The 13,396-nt window shown below is 44.9% G+C and overlaps 1 protein-coding gene across 1 annotated transcript in view; it reads right to left on the reverse strand.

Annotated features, from left to right (window-relative positions):
• The window catches only part of ADGRG5 (adhesion G protein-coupled receptor G5), a 37,851-nt gene extending 25,873 nt beyond the window's left edge, over positions 1-11,978 (reverse strand). Inside the window, exon 1 of the mRNA XM_011971834.1 lies at positions 11,702-11,978. The gene's annotated coding sequence lies outside the window, so the exon portion shown is untranslated. The remainder of the gene's footprint in view (positions 1-11,701) is intronic.
• Between the last annotated feature and the right edge of the window lie 1,418 nt (positions 11,979-13,396).

Here is a 13,396-nt window from a genome sequence, read left to right on the forward strand (position 1 = left end):
CAGGATGGTCTCGATCTCCTGACCTCGTGATCCGCCCGTCTCGGCCTCCCAAAGTGCTGGGATTACAGGCTTGAGCCACCGCGCCCGGCCGAACAAAGGATCTTGAATAGACAAAACAATTTTGATAAAGAAGAATGAAGTTGGAGGAGTCACACTACTTGATTTCAAGGCTTACTATAAAGCTACAATAATCAAGACAGTGTGTTACTGCCATAAGCACAGATATAGAGATAAATAGAACAGAATAGAGAGTCCAAAAATTTGTTCATATATTGATTTTTTGTCGATTAATTTTTGACAAAGATGCAAAGGTAATTCAGTAGAGAAAGGATAATTGATTCAACAATTAATGATGGAACAATTGGATATCTCACGCCAAAAAAAAAAAACCATCTTGAATCCATATCTTGAAGCACATACAAAATTTAACTCAGAATGGATCACAGACACAAATAACAAGACTAAAATTGTACAGGCGTACCTGGCTTTACTGTATTTTGCAGATCTTGTGGGTTTTTTTACAAATTGAAGACTGTCTATCAAGGAAGTCTATCTGCACCATTTTTCCAATAGTACATGTTCACTTAATGGCTGTGTCCTATTTTGGTAATTCTCATAATATTTCAGACTTTTTCATCATGATTATATCTGCTGTGGTGATCTATGAACAGAGATCTTTGATGTCACTATTGTAATTGTTTTGGAGTACCACAAACTGCGCCCATATAAGATGGCAAACTTAACCAATAAATGTATACATTTTGACTGCTCTACCAACCAGCGATGTTCCCCTGTCTCTCTCCCTCTTCTTGGGCCTCCCCATTCCCTAGGACACAACAATATCGAAATTAGAACAATGAATAACTCTACAATGGCCTCTAAGTGTTCAAGTAAAAGAAAGAGTCGCACATCTCTCACTTTAAATCAAAAGCTAGAAATGTTAAGCTCAGTGAGGAAGACATGTCAAAACCCAGATAAGCCAAAAGCTAGGCGTCTTGCACCGAACAGTTCACCAAGTTATGAATGAAAAGGAAAAGCTCTTAAAGAAAATTTAAAGTGCTACTCCAGTGAACACATGAAGCGAAACAACCTTATTGCTGATATGGAGAACGTTTCAGTGATCTGGATAGAAGATCAAACCAGCACCCCCCGCCAACACTTCCTTAATTAAGCCAAAGCCTAGTTCAGAGCAAGGCCCTAACTCCTCAATTCTATGAAGGCCAAGATGGATGAGGAAGCTGAAAAAAAGATGGAAGCTAGCAGAGGTTGGTTCATGAGGTTGAAGGAAAAAAGCCATTTCCATGACATAGCAGTACAAAGTGAAACAGCGAGTGCTGATGGAGAAGCAAGTTAGCCACAAGAACTAGCTAACATCATGCATGAGGGTGGCTACATTAAACAACAGAATTTCAGTGTGGATGAAATAGCCTCATATTGGAAGCAGATGCCATCTAAGAGTTTCATAGCCAGAGAGAAGAAATCAATGCCTGGCTTCAAAGCTTCAAAGGACAGGCTAATTCACTTGTTAGCAGGTAATGCAGCTGGTGACTTCGAATGGAAGCCAATACTCATTTAACATCCTGAAAATCCTAAGTCTCCTAAGAATTATGCTAAATCTACTCTGCCTGTGCTCTACGAATGAATAACAAAGCCTGGATGACAGCAATCTATTTATAGCATGGTTTCCTGAATATTTTAAACCCACTGTTAAGACCTACTGTTCAAAAAAAAAATTTATTTCAAAATATTGCTGCTCATTGACAATGTACCTAGTCACCCAAGAGTTCTGACGGAGATGTACAAGGAGATTAATGTTGTTCTTGTGCTGCTAACACAACATCCATTCTGCAGTCCATGGATCAAGGAGTCATTTTGACTGTCAAGTCTTATCATTTAGGAAACAAATTTCCTAAGGCTATAGTTGTCATAAATAGTGACTTCTCTGATGGATCAGGGCAAAGTCAATTGAAAATCTTCTGGAAAGGATTCACTCTTCTAGATGCTGCAAGAACATGTGTGATTCATGGGAGGAAGTCAAAATATCAACATTAACGGGAGTTTGGAAGAGGTTGATTCCATGCTTCATGGATGACTTTGAGGGGTTCAAAACTTCAGTGGGGAAAGTAACTACAGATGTGATGAGAATAGAACGAGAACTAGAATTAGAAGTGGATCCTGAAGATGTGACTGATTTGCTGCGGTCTCATGATCAAAGTTGAATAGATGAGGAGTCACTTCTCATAGATGAACAAAGAGTGGTTTTTTGAAATGGAATCTACTCCTGGTGAAGATATGGTGAACACTGTGGAAATGACCACAAAAGATTCAGAATATTAAATAAATGTAGTGGATAAAGCCCCTGCAGGGTTTGAGAGGACTGACTCCAATTTTGAATGAAGCTCTACTGCGAGTAAAATACTATCAAACAGCATCACGTGCTACAGAGAAACATCTTATGAAAGAAAGAGTCAACTGATGTGGCAAACTTCACTGCTGTCTTAAGAAATAGCCAGCCACCCCAACCTTCAACAACCACCACCTTGATCAGTCAGCAGCCATCAGCATCAAGGCAAGATCTTCCACCAGCAAAAAGTGTGTGATTTGTTGAAGGCTCAGATAGATTGTTAGTATTTTTTAGCAATAAAGTGTCCTTTAATTAAGGTATGTACATTTTTAGACATAATGCTTTTGCACACTAAATAGACTACAGTATAATGTAAACATAACTTTTTTCATGTGTGAGACAGAGTCTCGCTCTGTCGTCCAGGCTGGAATGCAGTGGCACGATCTCAGCTCACGGCAACCTCTGCCTCCGCCTCCTGGGTTCAAGCGATTCTTCTGCCTCAGCCTCCCGAGTAGATGGGATTACAGGCACACACCACCATGCTCAGCTAATTTTTGTATTTTTTGGAGAGATGGGTTTCACCATGTTGGTCAGGATGGTCTCGATCTCCTGACCTCGTGATCCGCCTGCCTCGGCCTCCCAAAGTGCTGGGATTACAGGCATGAGTCACCGCACCCGCCATAAGCATAACTTTTATATGCACTGGAAAACCAAACAATTTGTGTGACTCACTTTATTACCATATTTGCTTTACTGTGGTGGTCTAAAACCAAACCCACAATATCTCCAAGATATGTCTGTAAAACTCCTTGAAAAAAACAAAAAAGAAAATCCTTCTGACTTAGGTTATGCAAAGATTTCTTAGAAACAACACCAAAAACATGATCCATGGCAACGACAACAATAAAAAACTGATAAACTGAATTTCATCAAAATTAAAACTTCTGCTTTTTGAAGGTCATGGTTAGGAAAATAAGAAGATAAGCCACAGACTGGGAGAAAACATTTACAAACACGTATCTGATGTTTTTAAAAAATTGTATGTGGACTATATAAAGAACCCTCACACAACTAATAACAGGACAAACTACCCAATAAAGATAGGAAAAGATTTGAACAATCACTATACCAATGAAGATGTACAGATGGGTTGGGCATGGTGGCTCACACCTGTAATCCCAGCACTTTGGGAGGCCAAGGCAGGTGGGTCACCTGAGGTCAGGAGTTCGAAACCAGCCTGGCCAACATGATGAAACCCCTATCTCTATTAAAAATATAACAATTAGCCAGGTGTAGTAGCAGGTGCCTGTAATCCTAGCTACTCGGGAGTCTAAGGCAGGAGAATTGCTTCAACCCAGGAGAAGGAGGCTGCAGTGAGCTGAGATCATGCCACTGCATTCCAGCCTGGGTGACAGAGCTGGACCTACATGTTTAAAAAAAAAAAAAAACCTATAGATGCAAATAAGCACATGAAAAATGCTCAATATCATTAGTCATTAGAGAAATGCATATAAAAACCACAATGAGATATCACTACACACCTTCTAGAATGACTAGGATTAAAATGACTGGTAATACAAAGTATTACGAGGATACAGAACAGCTGGAAGTCTCATTCACTCCTGGAGGGAATATAACATGGAAGTGGAATCTAGAAAAGTCAAAACTATTGGATCAGAGAACAAATCAGTAGTTGCCAGGGAGAAGGTAAAAGATATTAACTACAAAAGGGCCCGAGATAACTTTTCAGGGGACAACAATGTTCTATATTTTGATTGTGATATACATGTATACATGACGGTACACATCTGTCAAAATGCACCAAACTGCTCTCCAAAAGGGTGAATTTTATTGTATGTATACCTCTATAGACAAGACTTTAGAAATCCAACTAAAAAAACATATTAAGAGGATGAAGAAGAGGAAATAGGGGAGGGAGGGCAAGAGAACTGATGATCCTCCTCTTAGAAGAAAGAAAGTCAATGAAAACTTGCAAGGCTTCAAAGAGGGAGAGCCACAAAACTCAAAACACCTGTTTGATGGTAGTGGCAGAGGAAAGTACTTAAGAACATGAGTTTTCATTTTTCCACCACTGGATCTGCAAAAATCTGAAATATGATAGCACCCAGTGAGTCTGTGGGGACAGGCACATTCCCGCACTCTCCGTCTAAGATCTGAGCATCATCTGCAAGGGGGCGGCTTAGCAACACATTCGAACTTTATGTTCTGAATATCCTTTGAGCCAGGAAACTCATTCTTATGAATTTATCCTATGGAAAGAACAGGGCAAGCCAGGATTATACACATACAAGAATATTTAGAGTAGTATTGTTAATAAAGAAAAGTTGAAAGCTATGTGAACATCTATCAATAGAAGAATAAATAAATTACACTCCAGTGCCATTCTGGAAAACAGTTCGACAGTTTCTTATAAAACTAAACATGTACCTATCATATGACCCAATAATTGCACTCTTGGGCTTTTATCCCAGAGAAATGAAACCTCGTATTCACACAAAAACCTGTATATGAACAGTCATCGCAGCTTTATTCATAATAGCCTCAAAGTGGGTGAAAATGGTTAAATGGTGATACATTTACCCTCTGAAATACAATTCTCAGCAGTTAAAAAAATGAATTTCTCAAAAAAACTTGGACGGATCTTAAAGGAATTATCATGAGCCAAAAAAAAAAAAAAGTCGATCTGAAAATCGGCTGTGTGATTCAATTTATGCAACAGTCTTGAAATGACAAAATGATAGAGATGGAGAATAGATTAGTGGTTACAAAGGGTTAGGGAGGGGGAGTCTGTTTCTTTAAAGGTCTTGCACAAGGGATCCTTGTGGCGATGGAACAGTTCTGTGTCTTGATTGTGGTGCTGTTTACAGGAATCTTTTATTTTATGTCATGAAATTGCAAGGCAAACGGTCTGGCAGTTTCTTATAAAGTTAAAACACACTTACCAAAGAACCAGCATACATAAACGAGTGTCTATAATACAGAATGAAGTCTGTGAACTATACCAAAGACAATTTCCTGGCTTTGATATTACACTGTAGGCATGCAAGATGTTACTACTGGAGAATAAGTGAAGGGTATACAAAACCTTCTGTACTATTTTTTGCAACCTTCTGTGCATTTATAATTTTTTCAAAATTAAAAGTTAAAATATGCAACAGATTGTCATTTCACTATTAAGAATTATGTGTATTCTTTCAAAAAAAAAAAAAAGATGCATATAGCCGGGCACCATGGTTTGCACCTGTAATCCCAAACTAAGACAGGAGAATTGCTTGAGGCCAGGAGTTAATGACCAGCCTAGGCAACATAGCGAGACCCTTTCTCTAAAAACAATTTTGAGGCCAGGTGTGGTGGCTCATGCCTGTAATTCCAGCACATTGGGAGGCCTAGGTGGGCAAATCACTTGAGGTCAGGAGTTCAAGATCAGCCTGGGCAACATGGCAAAACCCCATCTCTACTAAAAATATAAAAATTAGCCAGGCATGTTGGCACATGTGTAATCCTAGCTACTCAGGAGGCTGAGGCAAGAGGATTGTTTGAGCCCAGGAGTTGAAGACTTCAGTGAGCTATGATGGCACATCTGCACTCCAGCCAGGATGACAGAGTGAGACTCTTCTCCAAAAAAAAAAAAAAAAAAAAGGCTGGGCACAGTGGCTCACGCCTGTAATCCCACCACTCTGGGAGGCCAAGGCAGGCGGATCACAAGGTTAGGAGATTGAGACCATCCTGGTCAATATGATGAAACCCCATCTCCACTAAAAATACCAAAAAAAAAAAAAAATTAGCTGGGTTTGGTGGTGGGCGCCTGTAATCCCAGCTACTTGGGAGGCGGAGTCAGGAGAATCACTTGAACCCAGGAGGCAGAGGTTGCAGTGAGCCAAGATCGCGCCACTGCACTCCAGCCTGGCGACAGAGCGAGACTCCGTCTCAAAAAAATAACACAAAAAAATAAAGCTAAGTAAAAGAAGAGCACAGCATATCATTGAGTGGAAAGGGCAGGTTGAAAATAACACACGAAATCTCATTTACGAAAAATTATGTTTGTATGCATGCTGAAGCATATTGGGAGATCTAGAAGGATGGCCACCAAAATGTTAATAATGCTTTTTTGAGGGGAGAGGTTTTTCTTTTTAAACTTCCTTCTATATTTGCTGTATTGTTTAATTTTTTTTACAACATATTACCTTCATGACAACAACAACAACAAAAAAAACAAATATTTTAATAGTTAGGATTTTTAAATGCTCCAAGTGACTATCAATACGGAAGAAATAATAGTGACATATTGCTCATAAAAGACAGAAAGCACATTGCAAAACAATCTAATTCCATTCTCGCAAAAAAAAACATATATTTTATTATATGCAAAATCTGGACAGGCCAGGCGCAGTGGCTCACACCTGTAATCCCATCACTTTGGGAGGCCAAGGCGGAAGGATCATTTGAGCCCAGGAGATCGAGACCACCCTGGGCAACACAGCAAGACCCCTATCTCTACAAAAAATACAAAAAATTAGCTGGACTTGGTGGCACATGCCTGTAGTCTCAGCTACTCAGGAGGCTGAGGTGGGAGGATCGCTTGAGCTCAGGAGGTCGAGGCTTCAGTGAGCTATGATTGTGCCACTAAACTCCAGCCTGGGTGACAGATGAAAACCCTGTCTCAAAAACAAAAAACAGAAACAAAACAAGAAAACAATGAAGTGGGGAAGGTTTTTCTAGCTATGACTCAAAATCCAGAAGCCAAAAGAGAAAATACAGATACATTTTATTACATAGAAATTATTTAAGGCCAGGCGTGGTGGCTCACGTCTGTAATCCCAGCACTCTGGGAGGTTGAAGTGGGTGGATCACGAGGTCAGGAGATCGAGACCCTCCTGGTTAACATGGTGAAACCCTGTCTCTACTAAAAACACAAAAAATTAGCTGGGCATGGTGGCGGGTGCCTGTAGTCCCAGCTACTTGGGAGGCTGAGGCAGGAGAAAGGTGTGAACCCGGGAGGCAGAGCTTGCAGTGAGCTGATATCGTACCATTGCACTCCAGCCTGGGCAACTGAGCAAGACTCCATCTTAGAAAAAAACAAACAAAAAAAATTGTTTAAAAAGACACTTCTACCTGGCCAAAAGAAGGCCATATGTAATGTTAAAAGACAACAAATTAGGAAAACTATTTGCATATAATACTTTTATCTATGTATAACAGACAAGAGCTGATTTTCCTATTACGTAAAATGCTTCTAGAAATTGATAAGGAAAAGTCGAACCCAATATAAAAATGGGCAAATGGCGGGGCGTGGTAGCTCATACCTGTAATCTCAGCGCTTTGGTAGGCCAAAGCGGGAGGAAGATTTGAGCTCAGGAATTCGAGACCAGCCTGAGTGACATAGCAAGATCTTGACTCTACTAAAAATCAAAAACATTAGCTGAGTGTGGTGCCATGCACCTGGTAGTTTCAGTTGCTTGGCAGGCTGAGGTGAGAGGATCACGTGAGCCCAGGAGTTTGAGGCTTCAGTAAGCTATCATGGTGTCACTGCACTCCAGCTTGTGTGACAGAGTGAGACCCTGTATCAGAAATAAATAAATAGAGTCGTGCGTGGTGGCCTGTAATCCCAGCACTTTGGGAGGCCGAGGCAGGAGGACCACCTGAGGTCAGGAGTTCAAAACCAGCCTGGCCAACATAGTGAAACCCTGTCTCTACTAAAAATACAAAAATTAGCCAGGCGCAGTGGAGCACACCTCCTGTAATCCCAGCTACTCGGGAGGCAGAGTCAGGAGAATGGCTTGAACCCATGAGGCGGAGGTTGAGGTGAGCAGAGATCATACCACTGCACTCCAGTCTGGGTGACAGAGCAAGACTCCGTCTCAAAAAATAAAAATAAATAAATGGTGAACTCACACATGTGAGAAATAATATAAGCATAGCGACATTGTTTGTAAGAGCAAATAAATAGAACCAGCACAAATGTCTATGAATAGGGGACTAGTTAAATAAACTGTAGCTTATCCCTACAACATTAGAATATGCAGATGACAAAGTGGAAGCTCTCCTCTTATTGACATGGGAAGCTCTCCAAGATGTATTTTCAAGTGAAAAAGCAAAATGCAGAATAGTATGTAGAGTATACAACTTTTTGTATCAACTGGGGCACTTTTGTATCAACTGGCACATCCACGCCCAGCTAATGTTTTTATTTTTGTAGAGACGTGGTTTCAGCATGTTGCCCAGGCTGGTCTCAAACACCTGGGCTCAAGCGATCCTCCCTCCTCCTGCCTCAACCTCCCAAAGGGCTGGGATCACAGGAGGAAGCCACCAAGCCCGGTCTCTACTCCAATGTCATGAAGGAATCTGCCCGTTTCTTCCAGTCCTTTTATAGATTCATTTTTCAAATTGAAATCTCCAGTCCATTTGCATTGATAATGGGGTACAGTGGGAAATATAAATCCAATTTCATTTTTTCTCCAGGTGGTCACCCATTTTTCTTAACATAATTTTTTAATATATATGTTTATTTTAAATATGAAATAGAGACTCTGGAGTCACAGAAGGCTGGGTTCTTATTTATTTGGCTATTAGGTTATTTATTTGGCTGTGTTATTTACTTACCCTCTCAGAACCTCAGAGAAAAGACAAAGGACAAGATTTGGGGGAGCCGGGTGCGGTGGCTCATGCCTTAATCCCAGCACTTTGGGAGGCTGAAGCAGGAGGATCACTTGAGCCCAGGAGTTTGAGACCAGTCAGAGCAACATAAGGAGACCCCATCTCTACAAAATTAAACATTAAAAATCCTAACCCAGCATGGTGGCATGAGCCTGTGGTCCCAGCTACTCAGGAGGCTGAGATGGGAGGATTACTTGGGCCTGGGAGCCGTGATTGTGACACTGCACTCCAGCACTCCAGCCTGGGTGACAGAGTGAGACTCTGTCTAAAAAAAAAAAACAAAAAAACAAAAAAGATTTGGGGAGGCAAAAGAAGCTACTGAGCTACTGAAAGAAATCATTTAGGAGAGATAACTGAGGCTCAGTAGTGGAGGACCTGATAGCACAGAAAGGATCTTGGGCCAACTTGTCTGCCCCTTCACTATACTGTTGGTGAAACCGAGGTCCAGTCAGATAGATGGATTTGACCTGCAGGGTGTGGACCCTAAGACCAGGCTCTTACCCACACTGGTTCCAGGCAGGCACTGAGGGAAGACAAGCCTGACCCTACTACACAACTGAAGAAACTGAGGCCAAAGCAGAAGTGATACCTCCCCCAGGCACTCCAGATAGAAGCTGTGGTTTCCACCCCCTTTCCCAGGAGCAAACCACCGTCTTCACTTCTGCTTGCAACCTCCAAATTCCCCTCCACATCCCTTCACCATCATCTCACACGCTGAGTCATTTCATTTTCCACCCTGCAATTCATTATTTGGGGCCTTCTAGGAAATAGCAATCCCTTCCTTACCTGACTTCCAGAATGGTTCCAGTTGATGGTGGGGAAACTGAATACTGCACAGAGGAGTCTGCTTGAGTTCTACAGCAGGCCAGTGGGCAAGCTGGGACTCAAACCCAGGCCTCCAGGGTCCAGGGCGCTACCCCTGCACACTGCAGCCTCCCAAAGATGGTTGGGCAGCTGAGTTGCTGTGTAGACAAGTAAGACTCTATTTAGGCCAATAGACAAATGATGAGCTGTGGAGCACAGGACAGAGCCTTTGGAAGATGAGAATCTGATAACCAGTGCCAGTATTCAGTGCCTAGGCTGTGTGACACCGGACAAGGCACTTGAGCTCTCTGTGTCTCAGGTTTTCTCATCCGTAAAATGAGGCCAAGGAAACCTATTTCCCAGAAAGAGAAACTCCAACAACAATTTCCCTGATCTTCTACTGGAATCAGACTCTGAGCCAGGTCCAGGGCTCTGGCCAAAGTCCTTGGTCAGGAATACATCTGAGCACAAGGTTTGGGAACCCCTGCCTTCCTCCCTGCAGCTGACCACGCACCCCAGAAGCCCACCTCTCCCCAGCGGCATGAGGGCCTACTGAGCCAGCCATTCTCCACACACAGCCCCACCTGCCCCTGCCAACCACAGTCTGGAGCCCCTGCCTCTGGCCTGGGTGAGGAATCAACCAACCTGTGGTCTCTGCAAAAAAAAAGCCCTGCCGGGCGCGGTGGCTCAAGCCTGTAATCCCAGCACTTTGGGAGGCCGAGACGGGCGGATCACGAGGTCAGGAGTTCGAGACCTTCCTGGCTAACACGGTGAAACCCCGTCTCTACTAAAAAATACAAAAAACAAACTAGCCGGGCGAGGTGGTGGGCGCCTGTAGTCTCAGCTACTCGGGAGGCTGAGGCAGGAGAATGGCGTAAAAACCCGGGAGGCGGAGCTTGCAATGAGATGAGATCCGGCCACTGCACTCCAGCCTGGGTGACACAGCGAGACTCTGTCTCAAAAAAAAAAAAAAAAAAAAAAAAAAAAAAAAAAAGCCCTAAGAGGCCAGGTGCAGTGGCTCATACCTGTACTCCCAGCACTTTGGGAGGCCAAAGCAGATGGATCACCTGAGATCAGGAGTTTGAGACCAGCCTGACCAACATGGTGAAACCCCGGCCTCTACTAAAATTACAAAAATTAGCCAGGCGTTGCGGCTGATGCCTGTCATCCCAGCTACTCAGGAGGCTAAGGCAGGAGAATCGCTTGAACCTGGGAGGTGGAGGTTGCAGTGAGCTGAGATCACGCCATTGCACTTCAGTCTGGGCAACAGAACAAGATTCTAAAAAAAAAAAAAAAAAGCCCTAAGAGATGCTATTAGTGACCCCATTTCACAGGCTGGGAAAGAGAGGCCCCCACCGGAGCCCAACAGGAAGTCTGTGACCAAGCCAGCAGCAGAGCCATTTCCCTGAGACATGCTGTCCCCAGGATCCAATCTAGGTCGCTCTGAAAGGAGCTGCACCTCCTCCAGTCTGCCAAGCACAAAGTATGTGCCAGGCTCTCTACTGAGCCCCTGACAGCCATCCACGGTGCAGGTTCCCAGACTCACCCCATTTTACAGATGAGAAACTGAGGTCCAGAAAAGAAACCACCCTTCACTTGTCCCAGACCTCGTGGGGAAGCTAAGATTCGAGCCCCATGCCTAACCACTTCTTAATTTAAATCGCCCTTCCTTCCAAAAGCATAGTTCTCTACATTCCCCCAGATGTGGAGCTGCCAACCAGAAAGGGAAGGAGGGTGGGTCCCCAGCTTGCTCACCCAGGATGTCCCCAGGCCTGTGCCCACCTAGGTGTGGGTATGCCCAGTACCCACTGAGGGGCCTGTGGATAAGGACAGAGAACCGGGCAGGGGTGAGTGGGGAGAGGCCCAGAGGAGGCTGACCTGTGAAGCTGCCGCTGCTGTCTCAGCTGCAGTCTCGGCTGCTGTCTTGTTGCTTCTGCAGGAAGAAGGGGAAGTTGGGAGGCGTCTGTGAGTGGCCTCTCCCTTCGCCCCACACCTGCACCCCCACTGCACTTCTCTGTGCTCCCTCCACCCCAGGCCCAGGCATCACACTCTCACTTCACTTCTCCTTTCACTAACAGCATCCTCTTTGCTTCCTCCAAGCCGGTGGTCATGCCCTGGTCACCCTTTGATGGTATCACCCCGTAGAGTCTGCAGCACTTCCTGGGGTGGCGGCTCCTCTGTGGAGGTGCTCGAGGACATGGCAAAATGGCCTTACGCAGTGCTCAAGACCCACCTGAGCTCTGCATCCTTGGGCAAGAGATGTCGCCCCTCTGGGGCTCAGTTTTCCCACCTATAGAAAAGGGAAAATGATCCCTTTCTGATCTGACAATCGATGGCATATCGATGATGGCAAGGACCTCAGGCAGCAGCTGGGTCAGACTGCCTGGGTTCAAGTACCAAGCCCACCACTTGCTGGGTGGGTGACTTGGGGCAAGCCACTCACACTCTCTGAACCTGTTTCCCCTCTGTAAAATGGAGATAATGACAGTAGCACTTTGCAGGGTAGTGTGGGGCTTACAAAAGGTAAGGCTGGCAAAGTCACTGGAAGCACTCTATGAAGCCATCATATTTCACAGATGAAGGATCTGAAGCCCAGAAAGGACCAGGGCCTGGCCCAAAGTTGCCAAGTGGCAGAGCCTGGTGGAGAGGGGCCTCCCTGGCCACAGAGCCCAGAAAACGTGGGGCTGGAAAGCTGGCCAGCTTCTCCCTGAGCCAGGGGTCTGGATAGGCCCGAACTGCATCAGCCATACCCTCTGAAGAGCTCTAAGGGAAAGTCAAGAGGTGTGTGGGGTTAGAGAGAGTGAGTGTGTGTGTTGGTAATGGGGAGATGGTGCTCTCTCCTGCCTGGGCCCCATCCAGACTCCTGGGAAAACTGTGACTCAGGAATGTGCTCTTCCAGCCCTGGGGGAAAGATGGCGAGGCAGCAAAAGGCAGAAACCAGACAGGTCCCAACATGGTCTCCCTCCTCTCTGCCTCACTGGGACCCTTCCCGCATCAGCCCAAGCACACCTCACAGGTAGTACAAGTGGCCTCTGCGGAAGCAGGAGGGAGCTGCTCCTTGGAGGGCAGGCAGGTCCCCATCCCAGCTGCACGGTGAAGGCTTTGCAGGGACACCAGTGCACCTATGTCCTGACTCTTGGGCTACACTCCCTCTGGGTGACTTGGGCAAGTCTTGGCCCTTCTTGGCACTTCTGTTTTCTTTGATCATGACCCAGACCTTGACCTCCAGGCCCTTCCTTTCTGAGGTCACCCAGCTACCACTAGGATTGCCATGCCAACCTCCTCCTTCCTCATGCTGAATGTGAGCCCAATTGGCTGTTCTCAGGGCTCAGGAGGAGGTCCTGCCTACCCCACAGCCCCTCTATTTTCCAGCCTGGGTCTGTACCAGCCTCACTGTGCCGTGCTTCAGTTGGGGACTAAGTTAGTGCCTGTTACTTAGCCCTGCACTCCTGGTCCTGAAACTCACTACCAAGATACTCTCCTGCTCAAAAGCCAGTGGTGAGGCTAGGTGCGGTGACTCAGGCCTGTAATCCCAGCACTTTGGGAGGCAGAGGCAGGTGGATCACTTAAGGC

This window comes from Mandrillus leucophaeus, unplaced genomic scaffold, assembly GCF_000951045.1.
Source record: "Mandrillus leucophaeus isolate KB7577 unplaced genomic scaffold, Mleu.le_1.0 Scaffold125, whole genome shotgun sequence".
Lineage (NCBI taxonomy): Eukaryota > Metazoa > Chordata > Mammalia > Primates > Cercopithecidae > Mandrillus > Mandrillus leucophaeus.